The sequence below is a fragment of the Thermobia domestica genome, chromosome 11, assembly GCF_964235325.1.
Source record: "Thermobia domestica chromosome 11, izTheDome1.hap1.1, whole genome shotgun sequence".
NCBI classification, from domain to species: domain Eukaryota; kingdom Metazoa; phylum Arthropoda; class Insecta; order Zygentoma; family Lepismatidae; genus Thermobia; species Thermobia domestica.
Genome location: NC_137464.1, coordinates 158119406 through 158136857, shown reverse-complemented (window position 1 = coordinate 158136857; position 17452 = coordinate 158119406). Strand labels below are relative to the sequence as shown.

Below are 17452 nucleotides of genomic sequence, written 5' to 3'. Positions count from 1 at the left end.
TTTACAGCTACAACGACACCTTCATAATGAAACAAGTCTGCGATACGAAGCTCTAAACTGCACGTTGCACCTCCAGGTTATAATGGACTTTTCCTACCGAGAAGTGATCCAGATGCCAGAAGGGCAGTAGTCGATAGGAGAAACGTCAGTAGAATATGGTGGATGATGAAGGATTTCATACTGCAACTCACAGAGTCTGCACCGTTCTTTGAGTCATTGCTGGGTGCTTGCTGACAAGTTTTCGATTAATTTCATGGAATTCGCTGTAACGTTCCGTAGTGATGGTCTCGCCACGATAGAGAAAAACATGATGGATCACTCAACCATAGACCGCCATTGCAACAACATAAGCTGCAGGTGGAGATGTCAGTTTGGACGTTGATCAAGATCCAATCAGTCCTGACCGTGTATGATTGCCGTAGCTGATCCATTTCTCGTCCTATTGACCCTCCAGTACAGGTACCCTTCCCGGTTCCCGGGTATTCCCGGTTACTCTCAGAGAACTGCATACCTCCAGATGAGGATCCTTGTCGCCCAGTGTTAACTCATCTGGCACACATGAGTCCAACGTTTTCAGCTGATTGCAACTGATTGCAGCTGAGTCCAACTGATTGCAGGAAGCCTCCGAACAACGTTGTTAGACTGTATGTCTAATTCGTCTGCAATGACACTAATACTTTTACGAGGGTCCACTTTCATGCTATTGTTGAGGAACTCATCAAAATATCCATTGATCGGTTGTCGCAGAGCTTAATTTTAATTTGCTGAGTGACCTTCACGAAAATATCACTGTTGATGGTTTTCGCGGCTAGATGGTAGAACGTTTCAGTTTAGTCTCGTAAAAGATAAGCACTTTCAATTGCGTTTTCTCTATGATCCACTTTTACGCGATCCCGTTCAACAACACGCCTCCTCTTGACTGACTGGCAGTCTGTTTCCTGAACATGCGCTGAGTCTATAACGTAGTACGCGTAACCTCGGCTCGTTCATTGGTTGCATTACAAAGAGTGATTTCCTCCCAGATATAAAAACCGACATTCCGATAGTAGCAATCAAATATACACAATTTTGTATTTTATGTACTATTCTTTAGGCGTTTCTTCTCTTTCTTGCATTCTCTTCTATTCTTTGCAAACTCCCATATAGTCTGTAATATTATTATAGTAATGTGATTGAGCTTTCTTTGGCTATATGGCTAGCATACGCATCTTCTGCACGGGAGATCTGGGTTCAATTTCCAGCGGGAGCTCGTGCTGTTCGAATTCCACGTTAAGTTGTTGGTCCACGTCTCATATAGCCTCGGTGCTTACAGAGACGCTAAATCCCAATACAAACAAAATTATATTGTTGTATTTCCTTTTTCTTTCTAACGTTTCAACTCACGAAGTATTATGGGCAACTAGACGCATTTTAATTTGTATGTGGTCAGTGCTTCGCATCCCTTCGTTGTTGTCATTCTGTATAGGGTGGAGTAGAGTTCATTACGTCTTAATCCAATGACCATAATTGCTTCACGATGGTCGGGTAACACCAGAATCCAATGCATTAAAATAACCGAACCCGAGACCACATTTGATGAAGTACATGCGAGATGACCTTTCGGTTAGAAGGAAGCGTGACAAATTACCAAACCGTTAATAGAAATGTATTTATGTAACACTGAGATCCTTGAGTATATAATTTTAAGAACATATGTAAAAATTGTGCCTCTTGTAATCGAAACCAACACTTGACATTTAATGGGAAGGAACGTCTATTAATAAAAAGAAAGAGAAAGCTTACCTTCTTGAGAGGGAAAAGCTACATCTTGCTCTTCTTTATGTCGAATGTCAAAGTAACTGGCAAGATTAAGATGATTTAACCATGGTTTCCTCTTTGGCTGAATATTTCTAAAACCTAAAAAGAATGAAGGGTGTTACAGTTTTGCTCACTTTATTCCATGATACAACGTTATATATTTAAATTGTTTTACATTATGTGTGAGAGTTAATATATTTATTATTAGTCCTTACAGGTTAGGTTGAAATTAAATGTTCTCAATATCTACAGAGTGATCACAAGATACCGTTACCTGTCGACATATTCACTGATGGTCGCATTGTATTAATGTGGGATCTTGGCAAAGGACAACTTTGAGATAGTATGACTATTCTGTCCTATTTATTCTAAAGTGTCTATGTGTACACCATAACAGAGTATGATTCTCTTTCATGTACGATGTAAAATTCTACTCAACATTGCTGGCGTGATGGCAGTAAATGCATGTTGAACAGCATCATTAAGTTCGTCAACAGTCTCGTAACGTTGGGCAGCAACCTTTTGTTTAATGAACCAACATAAAGCATTGTCGCAAGATGACAGATCAAGACTTCGATGTGGCCACTCCAAAGGTGCAGGAAAATGATTTGAGTTGATTTTGAGTTTAATGTCCCGTTCAGCAGCGAGGCTATATGACACGTGGACCTCCTGATTAACGTGGAATCCGAACCATATGAGCTTCCGCCGGGAATCGAATCAGATGTGCAGGAAAATGGACAGAACCACATCCAATCCATTTATTAGGAAATAACTCATTGAGATATTCTCTAACGGCAACAGCATAATGGGCCACTGCTCCATCCTGCTGAAATATATACGACCAAGCAGTCCCCAATCTTGCAAATGTGGAATAAACTAATTACGTAACATGGTGAGACACGCAATGGGATTCACAGCACCGTCAAAGAAATATGGACTTACCAAGTGGATTGCAGACATTGCAGCCAGATCATGGCATGTGGTGGGTTGTGTTCAAGTTCTTCATAAAATGTGTGTTTTCTTTACTCCAGAAATAAAAATTTCTAGCTTTTGCACTGCGATACATTGCACACACGTCCGAGAAAAACGCTTTCCCCTTTGGAGGAAGAGATGTAAAGACATCGAGCATTCATCCATAAGCCTGCTGATGTTTTTGCATTTCACTATCACCCAATTCGTTTACAAACGAAAGTTTTCAGCTGGCTTTTAACTGCAAATCCTTCGTCATATGGTTTTGTAATGTCGAATATGGAACACTCAATTTCTGTGACCGCTTACAATGGACATTTTTGGCGAACGTTCGACAGACGCTGCAGCGTCCACACACGTTTCCAGTCGTGTTGTTGATCGTCCTGGCGGAGCTTATTTTTTATGCATCCAGTTGCAAAGGGCTTTTTCATCCACCGTAAAATTAAGAAGGTTCGCCCTGGAAAGGAAGGTTTCTGAAACCTTATAGTGAAATCACGCTGAATATCTCTCATTGATTTTCCTGTTTGTGGTCGTTCATGAGCGCACGTATTCATTACGATCCGTTCCTTCGTGTTGTAAATGGACTCATCAGCTATGATTTAGATGTATATTAGCACATGCAACAATAAGAGACAACAGTTCATTAACATCTACTGTATTTTATGGCAAGGGGGCAAGAGACTTTGTGATCACTCTGTACAGTTTAAGAAATCAGGGAAACTAGCAATTCCTTCATAGTAGAACAGTTTTCGGGTAAGACAAATCGATTTAACTAAGGATTGTATTCGGGAAAGTAATAAATTTAAACTTGCTCAGCGACTTTCCTAAGCCACAAATCAAATGGTTATATATAATGTCAAAATAATGCCTTTGTAATGGGACGGGACACTGTCAGTGATTTAATTACGCAGCATTCTCCTCTACAATTCACATCACCAATGACATTGCATCGAAAGAGGACCTCACTGAAACTCACAAGACCTGTGGTAAAGAAGATCGGAATAGGGCTACCTTTGAGAATCCATTGCCTCACCAGGTTATGGTCAAACAATTACATGTGGCCCAATCACAGTGAGTCGTACTATGCATTATAAATTGAGGCTGTAAACTGTCCGCAAGGTCATAGTAAATGCGTTAATACTACGGAGCAAAAGAGCAAGAGCAGAAGGCTGTACGAGAGGCATCTATCTGGAAATGAAAAAAGACTGATGTAAGTTGGTGGCTCAATGCAAACAAACTTTCTTCAAAGGTTTTTTGGGTGTTACTTTCTTTTGTTATAGAGTAAAGGTCGAAATAAACGTCAAAATCAGTACTCTTTATTACCGACATGTTCTATCTCTCAATTTACACAGATAAATACCAGCATTGTAAGGCGACGACATATATCGTGTGGAACTGCACCAGGACCATACTCTCCGCAGGGAAAGTGTAAACGCTAGGTAAAAACAACATTGCGAACACTACCTGCCTCCCCACTTATCTAAGTACTGGCAAGGTCCAGCGATGATCACACAGAAATCAGTAGACCAGAGAGGTTACGGTGTTGGCCGTGTTGCTAGTGAATGCAAAATGTGTGTAAAGTAGAGTAACAGCTTTTAATTCGTTCCTAATAAATTCTTTCTTTTGGTTGTTTATCAGTTCCCATCAAATGGGATGAATTCATACTTTTCGGGTAAGACAAATCGATTTAACTAAGTCTTGACGGGAAAAGTAATAAATTTAAACTTGCTCAGGGAGTTCCCTAAGCTACAAGTCAAATGGTTATATATAATGTTCAACTCTTAAAAACAGTGTTTTTGTTCTGAAAAGAAAGAGAAAAATGCTACAGTAAACTAACTTTATACTTACTGACTTCGTTGCACTTAAAGCAGCCATGAACAGTAGTTTCAAAGTAGAAGTTTGGTTTAAAATCGATGATCAGTAACATTAACAATTCATTAGACGTATCTGCTCTTTGAAAATGTAGTAAGAGGTATCTGCTGCATTTTGCATGTTAATGAACTTAGATGCAAGCGTAAGTAACGTAGTCTTGAAATTGTTAAAAAGCGTTAAATAATCAATCATAAGCGCTGAAACATTAGTTTCCTACTTGGAATAATCGGTGAGAGTTCTTCGATGGCTCTGCAGTCACTGAGTAAGAAACCTTGAACTTTAGACTCTTCTTTGGACAAACACTTGATTACTAGTTAAAACTGGATTTTTTTCTTTCTTCTAAATTTAAATCTCAATAATTTCTGAATCTTTCTGTATACTATTCACAATCAACTAGTTATAAAATATTTTGTACAAAATGTTGTGCCTTGAAGTAAGTGTGTTATGACCTTTTGCAAGTACCCCTTTAATCTGGAATCTTGCTGTTTACGTAATTTATAATTGACTGAACATATATTTGTCCATTTTTCCATCTTCAACAACGTATGTCCATAGAAGAACCAAGAAACATATTTTGTTGAAGGTTTTAACATTCGTATATTTTTCAATATCACTTTCGCTGAATTCTTCTGGTCATTTACACCGACTTTTTTCTTTTCGTTTTTTTTTTTTTTTTTTTTTACTTTGTACCGATATTTATTGGCAAGCTTAATTTCGTAAAAAATGTATTGATGTGTGATAGAATCACATTTTAATGACTTTGATGTTTAAAACCTGATACACTCCTTTGAAATTACAGGAACAACTGTTTTTGCGAATAATAGTTTTATATTGAATGTTTTTTCTCTAAACTTTAGCTCCATTACAATCTTCTTCCGATTAACGGACCACAAAAGTTATGGACCTCGTCTTAAAGAGAACCAAGATTTAAACATATACATTGGAAGTACATAAGATCACTGTGTTCCGAAAGCCCAGAATTATTTCATCTACTTCACACATATGTCCATTACATTATTCTTAATCTCGTCAAAGGTGTTTGCTTTATCAAACTATATTTTTCAATGTATCTTATTAATTTCTTCCAAAAATTACAAGTTAGGCTGTGTATTAATCAATTAATCATCCAACCGAAGCATTTCTTGAAGACGTTATTAAGGACTATATGTACACAGTTTCCATCTGAATCACAAGTCATCTCTGCAGGTTTTGTAGTAATATCACAAAGAATATTAGTTGTTTCCTTTAAATCCCATATCAAGAATGTAACCAAGATAAGTTTAGATCCATTAGTCCTTAAAAACACATGCAACTTCTTCTTCCATCAGCCTTGACTCCTTAAGGAATTTTCATTTATTTTTGGATCCAAACAAAAATCTTTGATTGGTAGATCTGACGAATGAGAATCTGCCTGTAAAGACAGTACGCTTTAAAGAACCGACACATCTTAAAACATTAGATATTTCAATTATATTGTCTATAAATTAGCAATACATCCATCACATTTTGGAAGGAATTGAGTTACTACCTGAGAATTGTTCTTTCATTTATTGTATTTAAGATTACATGTCTTATCAATAGGTAAAATATGTTAACGCGTAGTATTGTCGATGACTCTGCAACTTTGCTAGTGAAGAATATCTGTTGACAAGAAAACACCTTGCTATTAATATTTGAGAAACTCAAGTTCTTAAAATGTATTAACATTTGTATGAATTATTTTGTATATTCATAATTTCAGGCTAAGAATCTACTGAAAGCGAACAGCAGCAATTATTTACATTTAATGTTAATATTGTGCAAAATCTCTGACAGCAAGAGAAAACGCACGACTCGTCTATAATGAACATACCAATCGATCATAATCTCAAAACAAATTATACCAAAGTTTTATCAATGCTTAAATACTGAATTTTCCGAAAATATTTTGCATTCAAATATGGTAGTTGGATGTAAATTCTAAATGATCCTAGTACATTAATTAATTGTAAACAAATATTAGTTTCATAATTTTAAAAGATGATTAAAACTTTTGTTTGATGGACAAAAGTTTCTTTTAGTTACCACACTCAGTGTTGTAGTTGTGCATGTACGTAGTAAGGAAAGAATAGAAAAACTAAGCGTATTCCTCTTACTGTTGGCATGGGCGACCGCAGCGGGGGCAATTGTCCCCTCTAGATTTTAGAAAGGGGTTGGATTCTTTGTAATACATATCAAAACATTTGCTTACTCCTCCAGTTCAATATTTAATATATTTACTGTAGTTAACAAAGCTATGTAACGTGGGTCAATAAAAAATTGTTCACATGAAATACAATGTGTATCAAGATATTTATATTCGCGACTTCGATTGTGTCAGTCTTTTGCTTCTACCTTGGAAAAAAAAAATCCTGCGGGCGCTCCAGTCTATAGTTGTATATACATCTACATTCCCTACTTACTTTGTACTTTGTCACGTAAAAAAAAAAAAAAAAAGAAAAAAGAAAAAAACAGAACGGAGCTATAGGAAGAGTTACAATACTCATTGCGCAGCAACTAGAAACTGTTTTAGAGTTTATAATAGCAGATACATTTTCTAAGTAGAAACGAAATCTCAGCAGTGATTCGATGACAGAAGATTGACATTTGTGAAAAATTTTTAATGTAAGTTGGAAGTATCTTTTTCGCTTCTGTTTTGCCGTTTTTAATTTTCCAAAAGGATTTTAATTAGGATTAGGAATTAGATTTCTGGGCTGTCGGCATCCAAGACCATTTACCCCGTCACGTATATGAGGGATGACGTCCTTCGGCGAGCACATTATCCAATGAAAGGGAAGGAAGGAAGAGGCATGGAATCATTATGTTAGGTACCATCCCGGCATTTGCCTGGTGTGAATGAAGAAAACCTCATTCAAGATGGCTGGTCTGAAAAGGGTATTGCACTTTTTCGAGAGAGTGGCCCCACCGGAAATCGAACCCCGGACCACTCGCACCAAAGGCGAGAGCGTTAGCGACTACGCCACCAAAAAGAGTTTGATAAAGTGATTCGAACGTAAGACACCAAGAGGAGGAAACAATAAAATAATACAATGAAAACATTACTAACATTTCCAGATTAGACTCAGATGAAACAATGTGTAGAAGTTGCTCATCCAGCATGTAGTAGGAGATACCGCATCTGTAATTCTACTGAAATTCCTAGGCACTTCTTTCTTCTTTCAGTGAAGTCATTTTCCCAAGAGTGATTTGCGTAACAGCAATAAAACAAGTTGGCGGGAAGATTATTGAAATTTTTCGTGTATAAAAGTAATTTCTGTGTTTGATATTTGGAAATATTTTTCTTGTTATACATAAATGAAAGAGGCAAGCAAATGCTCCAGATATTTAATACATGCTTGTAGCAGTTGGATTTCTTAGAAGAAGCAGAATTGAATATTGAAGGAGAAATGACAAAGGCACCAGGCACCAATCACAATACTGTTTATTCATTATTTATGAAGTCTGTAATACAGCTGTAGCCCTTTTTACGAAGGATATATTGTCCTGACAAATATTACTGTATAAAACTATCATTTTTTGGCAGAAATAAGTAAAATGCGCTAAACAGAATTTAAGTTAGTAAATAAAATTACAAGAATTTCAAATCTTGTTTTAAGACATTTTAAAAAGTTCTCTACAAGTTTTATTTCAAAGAGAGCAAAAAATAATTTATGGTGAACAGTTCCCGCTAACTCCCTTCCCCTAGCTACAGGTCTCATTTGAAACCTCCATCCACTGTTTCTACATTCAGATTATTTTAATTTATTATGCTCTTCTTTTCTAGAATTGGATTTTGTTTATGAGTAAGTCGATGGTTGCACCAAGCGCCATGCGCCTTAATGTACGAGGGGACAATAATATGGACATAATGGTCACTATTTGCTGTAATGATCTTAGGATATATCTAGTTTTGAAACCGAGATAGCTAATTTCATATTCATTGCATGTTATTTCGGCAAATGATCTGATAATAATATGGAATGGTTCTGGAGTGCCCTTGCCGTATTATCCTGGATATCCTGAATGTTGTCAAATTGCTTCCTTTTAAATATGAATTTCAGTGCAGAGAGAAGGAAAAAGTCACACGCACTTTTCATCCAGCGAGTAGGGGCAATGATGCTCTACGCAGATGATGTACTTGGCCAAAAAGTCGAGCACAATACCTTAAGTGAGTTACAGAACATTTTTATGATATTAATGCCACTATTCAGATGCCTACTTGTCCGGTCGTTTACGAACGGAATCGCGTAACCATTGTAACACAGCTGTGTAGACCTCAGGCCCGTATCCACGGGAAGTCTAGGGGGCCGTTTCCCCTAAATTTTTACTGCCCCCCCCTAAAATTTTCACGATAGGCTTGCAACTGAACTATAATTAGGCATGGGCGCGAGACGCGAGAACGCGAGAAGTCTCGTCTCGTCTCGTCTCGCAAACGAGACGAGAACGCGAGACGAGACTTATAATATTTTGCGAGACGAGAACGCGAGACGAGACCTGATATCTTTTGCGAGACGAGAACGCGAGACGAGACTTCAGCGAGTCTCGCGCGAGAAGTCTCGCGAGACTTCTCGCGGTCTCGCATAGTTTACATTTGTGATATTGATATGGTATTCTTTTGCAAGTACCATCATACATATTGAAGAAAAGATAGTTAATAATGTCAGGATCGAGTTTTGTAATAAAGATGGGTGTACCGACAGCAGAGCGCCAGCAAAGAGAGTGATGGCAAAAGAGCGACGACCAGGAGAGCGTTAACCAAGAGATCGACGGGTCAAAAGGTGACGCACAGAGATCGATAAACTATGGATCAAATGCTTGAAACGTGGTCATAATTCAAAATCAGCAAAAATGGACAAAAATTGCTATAATGAGGATCAATTTGACATCAAATAAAAAAATATGGAGGACCAAATTTTGAAAAAGTAAAATTGGCGAACTGGACTTGGTACATTGGTGCATTTGACTTTGTTGATTACAAACTTACTAATTTGACATTAAAATTTAAAAATTCAAAATGGCGGATCCATATAGCGGACTGCGTCTGAAAAAGTTTGAGATTCGAGAGGGAAAGATACTTTGTCTACTTCAATAGCTAGGACAGAGTCAATCTACCAGTCATTTATTTATTAAAATATAACTTAATGAAGTCATTTTAATGTTTCAGTTAAACAATTGTTCTTCTCCCCCTTATTTTTCGAAAGCTTAGTCCTCAACCATATAGAGTCATTTCACCTGAAAGCGAAAAATCGAGCAAGATGGTCGATTATGTGAATGATAATAACCAGAAATATATATAAAGTTCTAAACCGTGTGGAACAAAAAGGCACAGTGGAATACTAACAATATTTTGATTCCAGCTTCCTCCACAAGTGGTGAAAATTTCAATTTGTATTTCGACTTACTTCTGTCCCGGCATGTGTTTACGTGGCTGCACGTTCCTTGCTGCTTCACGTTCGTTAGCAGCTGTAAAATTCCACAAAAACATTCTTGTAAACAAAGTCCGGGTGTAAAAAGGAATGCAATCACAAACGAGAGTCGTGTTTTTCTGTTTTCACTCCTTTTAGTAGACTCAGTTCACGATTGTTTGTAATGCTTGCAAAATTTGATTTTGTTTGTAGCGGTTTCAGACCCTGGAATGCAGACAACACAACAATCTTGATGTAGCGTTGGAGCTTCAAAAGGCTGTAATGGTCACATCTGTTTTGGAGATTGAAATGTATTGCTTTCTTTTCTTTCTTTCTCTCTCTTTCTTTCTTTCTTTCTTTCTTTCTTTCTTTCTTCTTCTTCTTCTTTTTTGAATTTTGGAGCAACAACAACAATATAAAGTGACAACATGAAAACAGATACTTTAGTGAGGCTCAGAAACACAAATTTGAGCGTTTTAGTCATTTCCGATGAGAAGTTAGAGGGGACATAGCTCAGCATCCGTTCTCTATGCACTATATACTTTATACCATTAACACTAATAGGAATTAGAAACACAAAAGATGATTTTTTTTCTATAGAAAGTACAGATGATACTTATTTTTCTCTCAAAATTACGTTCCCTTTGACACAACAAATTTTTCAATATTTCTTCCCTTTAATTCATCGACTTGGACTAAAAAGATCCATATTTCGTAGCCCAAAATGTGTATTTGCGTCACTACTACGTGGTAAAAAAAAAAAAAAAAAAGATTGTTCACATATCTATAGTGCAATTTTGAATTTATTTATTTATTTTTTCATTTTCGATAGAGCTCCAAGAAAATGAACATAACTTAAGATTCAACTATGGCCGTATCTTCAACTTAAATGGCGTGCATTACAAACCATTCCATTTTTCTTCCTATCACATATTGATAAGTGTTCAGACAAACACTCAAATCTCGAATGCGACCGCACGAAGATTTTGGCATAATTTGTCATTTCCACATGGAATAACTCTATAGGTATTGTCTACATGTTCAGCCGACTCTACATGGAAGTTATTCCCTTCATCACTTTCATTTGAGTCGTCTAAATTTTTGTCAGCTTCCATGTTGGAAATAATTAAAAGGTTCATAGACGTCTCTGGCGGGGGGGACGAGGGGGTCGCGTCCCCCCAAATATTTTGAAGTACAAAATATTCAATATTTCATTCTAATTTAATTTATTTACTAACGACAGAATAACAAATAAACTTTCTTCGATGTCCCCCCCTCCCCAAATTTTACATGCCAGAGACGCCAGTGAAAAGGTTTACAGCTTCAGATGACAAATTCTTCATTTTCTTATGAAATGATTTGCCCAAAGAAGAAATGAAAGGATCTGTTGTTGCCAAAAGCCTTCGGAACTTATCATCCATGTTTTCATTACGAAAACAGTTTCGAGAGAAATTCTGACAAGTTGACAAGAATTCAGACGGTTCAGACGATGAATTCGATACAGATTTGGCTGAACGTGTAGACACTTATATGGTTGAGGATGAAGCTTTCGCAAAAGAAGAAGAACAAAAACAATTGTTTCGCTGAAAATATTTTCAGTAAATTGTCCACTGATTTTGCGTGTTTATTCTTTATAACTCCTCCTGTACCATTACCACGCTAAATAAATACCAAAAATGAATTGAATTCAGGCCTGGTCATACCGAAAGTTAAGTGTTTACTATTTGCCTAAACAAACAGCTAAATTTCCGTATTTTGTTTTGTTTAATCTTGTTTTTGAGGTGAGAAATAGAGACTGGGCGAGACAAAATCAAATCTGTCTCGCCTCGTGACCAGGACTAGTGATATTCAAGAAACAGTTCACATTTGTTTCGAGATAATACATTAACGACATCTCAAGATAGACTAAATTTTCCTCTTGCCGCATCTCGTGAGCATCACTAATTAATATAAAAACTACTAATACTATAGAATTAAACTCGTTTGGACCCGACACTACTCGAAACTTGAGCAAATATCGAGTCGAATTGGAGATTTTTAAAACCGAGTTCTCGAGTGGATATAAAATATTTTTATTGCGAGTGAAGCCAAATTTAAAGAAAATTGGTTTGAACTTGCTCGTCCCCAACCCTCGAACAGAATGGGTCCAGAGAAGGTAAATCAATATTGTGCGTTCGTGCTGTATTTTGCAGTAAGGAACAATGCTGTCATAATTATGAACTCCCCAAAGATGTTAATGTTCTACAAAATTGATACCTTAGAAGTGCATGGTTCTCATCGAAACATCCCTTCGACACATCATCACATGAAATCGTAGAGACAATCGCAGACGAAGGCAAGTCAGTAACTAATAGTTTATTTCTAAACTTTTGGGCTAGCATTTATTTGAACATTTACTATAAATTATGTCGACTAGTGGAAATAAAAAAAAATACAATTTTCCTTTGTATTATGAAATTTCTATTGATTTTTTATGTTTTACTGTTAGTTTGGTAGTTTCAAAGTATCTAGTTAACGGGGTAAGTGTTGTGACTTTTCGGCAACACTGATAATTGCTTAGTTAGCTGTTCTTGTTTCTTGAAATGGTTTGGTCAGGTTGTCACAATTACTGATTTCATTATAGGTTTAAGTTAACAAGGTTAATCAAAATCTAGTTATTTTAGGAGATTTCCTCATGACAAAAGATTCAAGAAATAAAGATTGTTTTTCTTTGTCACTACTTACCCAAAATGCAATAAAATAGATTCTTCCATTATCTACACTGTTTTCTTTATTTTCTCTTTGGGGTCGTGAGCCAAGATCTTTGGTCATAAAGTTCTTGAGGAGGGGGAGGCAAATAGGGGGAAAACGACACGTTTTGTCTTGTGTATCCACCCTCCTCCTGATGATGAGACAACATCTTGACAAATCATAAAAGCAGGATAGTAAACACCAGTACAATACATTCTTTTTTTATTTCTTTATTGAGGACATATTTGGAAGCTGTCTTTTCGGAAAATTTTGTAGACGGAAACAATGAACTTAAGTAACATTGCATATTCGCGGCTGCGGTTTCCGGTCTTCTGTTATTGCACCCTCGGTAAAAATATCCTAGTTCAAAAATATACGGCTCGCTTTGATTTTTCCTTCAGTGCAGAAATTCGAGGTGTCGGTCAGAGGATACCATATCTTCTCTCTCTCTCTCTCTGTTTCTGTCTGTCTCTGACACTCTCTGACTGACTTTCTTCTTCCTATTTTAAATGAATTATATATATATGAGGGAAAAAGACACGTGTTTAGTTCCAATGTGATGTAAAGCCTCTGGGTTTAAAACAGATTTGTTCCCCCTGCCCACCAAATTTTCTTACGGTAACTTGTTTTATGAAGGCAGAAAAAGGGCCTATTGGCTTGTTTAAGAAGGAAAATTTTTTTGTCAAAATAAAGCAGTTGTTTCTTTCCGTAAACATAAATTTAGGATAAATGGATTTATGGCTGCAAGACGAATCCTCTCACCAAAACCAGAACTGATATCTGCTTAGCTTTTATTCGTCAGAAATAAAGGGGGAGAAAAATCCTGTCGGTACTCCACTACTTTTTTATGGTTTTGTTTTGATTTTGAGGAAAAAACTAGTGTTTCAGATTGCAAACAGTTTGAAATATTATTTCAGATGAACTTGGTTCATTGCGTGAATTTCGGTTAGAGTAAATAATAATAATAATAATAATAATAATAATAATAATAATAATAATAATAATAATAATAATAATAATAATAATAATAAATTTTTATTTAAGCTCATTGTAATCTTTCTTGTAGTTATTAAAGATTAATCTCTTAACTCTCATTTGTTAAGAAAACGTTTAGATGAAAGTGCATTTAAGTTGTGAAATATATATTACTAACGCTGCATGTTTACTATAAATACGGCTATTTGAGTTACCGTTCTTACCAAGTTATTTGAAAGCTTTTATCTTGCAAGTAAGATTACTCAAATGTAACATTCCGATTTCATTCATACTTCACATAGACAGAGACTACAGAAAACGCATATTTTAATACCGAAAATGTGGGGTGTAAAATCAAGCATTCTGAATCGGAATGAGTGGATAAGCATTGTGTAACAATGTAACTAAGAAACAAAACTATGTAAACTTTGAGTATACATTATTTTAAAAGGGTCGAATGAAGACTACATTATTCCAGTATTGATTTGCGAGACCGCGAGACCAACGCGAGAAGTCTCGCGCGAGACCGCGAGACGAGACTTCCAAAATTTTGCGAGACGCGAAACGAGAACTTAGGTCTGCGAGACGAGACGAGATGCGAGACGAGAACAGCTTTTGATTTTGCGAGACGAGACGAGACTTGTTTCAGTTCTCGTCTCGTTTGGTCTCGCGCCCATGCCTAACTATAATATGGTTGGATCGCCCTCTCCTACATCTTTCAGCTGGCTACCGGCCTGGTAGACCTCCTTATTGACAGTTTGACAACTTGGAAGAAATTTCTGATGTACGATCCCGAACGAAAAAGAATAAATAATAATAAAACAATAGCACTTTCACCGGGATCGGGCTTTTTGGGTCTTGGAGATCCAAGTGATTTCCAATGAGATGACACTAGCTCGATTTTCCATACCTATAAACCCATGATCCATCCTGTATGTTGATACTGGGCAGAATTGTTGGATCATTGGTGACTGTTTTCTTGGGTGGCGGTTGCTAATGGTGACATGAGTGCTCTTCTGGTTCTATGTAACAATCCTCGGCACGAATTTCGCAACACACGAATAGGTCTGCGTGTATAATTTGGTAAAATTTGGAGCCGATGGAAATATTTAACTTCTCACTTTCACGGACAGTCAGTCTACGATCAAATCTCTCGGACTGAAAGCATATACGCTCACCATATAACCACGGAGCTCTACACTGATTCAAATCCCATCAAACTGTCAGTATATACCTGATATACAATCAACACTGAAAAGAGACATTAAACTATAATAAATTCTAGTGTGAATAATTAATAAATTTTGTATTCATGTTTTCGATACAATGTAAACATAATGCCATTAAATATATTTTCTCTAATTACATATTTCCCTGCTATATAAACCTGCAAATAATGGTTCTTTAATCAATATGTCAATAGAAGAAACACATTTGTTTTGTTCTACTTGATAAAGAGCTTACCAAAGCTGCCAAAGCAGCGTACGTAACCCACTCGGGTCAAGACAGATTCTTTCGCCAGTTGAAGGGACCATAGTCCTTAATCTTCCAGGCTTAATGCCTCATTGGAACGTAATCTGGAAATAAAATAAATAAATAGTAACTGCCATCCAATTTAGAGTAATTAAATTATTATTCTAACAACTCAGTGTAATAAAGGGTGTTCGAATTCTAATTGAAAGCTTATCGACAGTCCTTACACATTTCAACAAATGAACCTTTTTGGTTAGTTAAGCGTTGCAAAAGCAGAACTATATTTGTGAATCTTTTGCTGTTGGTGGTAGAAGAAATGTCTTTTATTGAGGAAAAAGCATAATGTGTGAGGTAGTATGAACAAACAAAAGAATGATTGTGCAAATACAATGGAACTTTCGCCATGTGCTTCACAAGGATCCTTCGACACGTAACACTATCAAGGTATGTAAGGAAATACTTTTATGGACAGGGAGTGAGGTGAAATGCCACGGTAGTGTGAGATGAATCTGAAGAGTCGACAAGAGACTGTTTCATGAATAACCTATTGAAATCAATGCTCACATTACTCCACTTGATTTCTTTCTTCGGGAGTACATCAAAGACATAATGTTTCTTACTGAAATGATAGATGATCTACAAGAACTGAAAGACCGTATTCAAAATACCATTAATGTTTCTACAATCCCTCCAATGTCGCAGAAGACATGGACAGAGACTGATTACAAAGTGGACACTCTCTGTATAACACATGGAGTGGAGTGGAACTATACTGAGGTATAACTGCTTCCAATAAAGTTTGGTGAATTTGTATAAGAAATATATGTGATTGTTTTTTTATAGCTATTTTACCATATTAAAATAACATAAATAATAAAAAAAACTATCAATGTCATTTCAGACAACCTGCAGTTTACTTAACATATACTGTTACATTTTATTTTAAACGTGCTTATATAATATTCTTGTGCTCCAATTTCAAACAATTTTAGTTTGTGTTCTGTAGATATGAAATAAGTTTCCAATCTCAAATTTTGTACAGCAGTCACGGGTTCGCTTCCAGATGTAAGGTCACGGAGTTCAAATCCCAGTTAAATTCAGTTCGCGAGTCATATAGCCTCGGTGCTGAAACTGGACGTTAAATCCCAATCATAAAACGCACAAACTAATGCGCAGGCTGGTGAAAGAGTACGTGCTTTTTATAACCAGTTTGAATCCATTTGAATAACTTACATAGAATGACAATGAGTTCTATATGTATATATAAAAAAGTATTGATATGCGTGCTACGTTCGATCTGATATTGATAACAAAAGTACAGAAAAGGGTAATTTGCTAGCAATAATACTTCCACAATTATGTTTTTTCGCCAGGAAAGAATAAACGAAACAGTATTTTCATAAAGGTAGGCCCACTTTTTTTAATATATACAAAAGTTAAATGTTATAATGATTCTGCAATATACGTAGAGTTTGGTACCAGAAACAGACATTTCCTTTTTAAAGACACTTTTTCAAAAGCAACATAGTGAAGCGATCCTTTCATATTAAAATGTTCTAACGCGGGGTTTCTCAACCTGGGGGTCGGGATTCCTAGGTTGCGAGAGGAATACATGAGAGACACAGTGACGACCAGTCGTTCCTTCAGCAAAAATGTTCCGGGGGGAACAGGTAGTATTCCGAGGGTTGGGGCACTGCTGGTACTATTTTATTTATTATTATATTATAGATGTATTATTTTGGTCTCGTCCGGAGAGCACTCTCAGAGCTCCGAGAAAGGGGCAGTGCCCTCAAAAGACGTGTCTGGAAGAAATACTGGTGACGACGCCAGGCTTAATTTCTTGCGAGGCGCAAGTGGAAGTTCAGAGATATTTTTGGGTGACAGGTATTCCATTAGCAAATGTCATGTGATTTCGGTCCTCCATCTACAATGGCGGCAGGACTGCTCTAATGTATAAGCACATTCAGACCAGTTTCTGTATTGGGGGCGCAGTGGCTCAGTGGTAGAGCGTTCACCTCCGGTGCTTGGGGTCTTTGGTTCGATCCCAGCTCGCGCCGTGTGGACTTTGTGGTGGACAAACATCGTGCTCGTGGGTTTTCTCGGGGTTCTCCCGTTTCCTCCCACTTTCTTCATTCCACCATTTTCACTCATCTCTCATTATCACCGTCTCCTTTAGCCTAACCGGCATAACCGTGGGACGTAAAACTTAAAGA

The 17452-nt window shown here is 36.8% G+C and overlaps 1 pseudogene across 1 annotated transcript in view; it reads right to left on the bottom strand.

Moving 5' to 3' along the window:
* The window catches only part of LOC145664524 (protein yellow pseudogene), a 199814-nt pseudogene extending 197914 nt beyond the window's left edge, over positions 1-1900 (bottom strand). The window contains exon 1 of the transcript XR_014127456.1: positions 1783-1900. The product of XR_014127456.1 is annotated as a protein yellow pseudogene, transcript variant X3 (transcript). The remainder of the gene's footprint in view (positions 1-1782) is intronic.
* Between the last annotated feature and the right edge of the window lie 15552 nt (positions 1901-17452).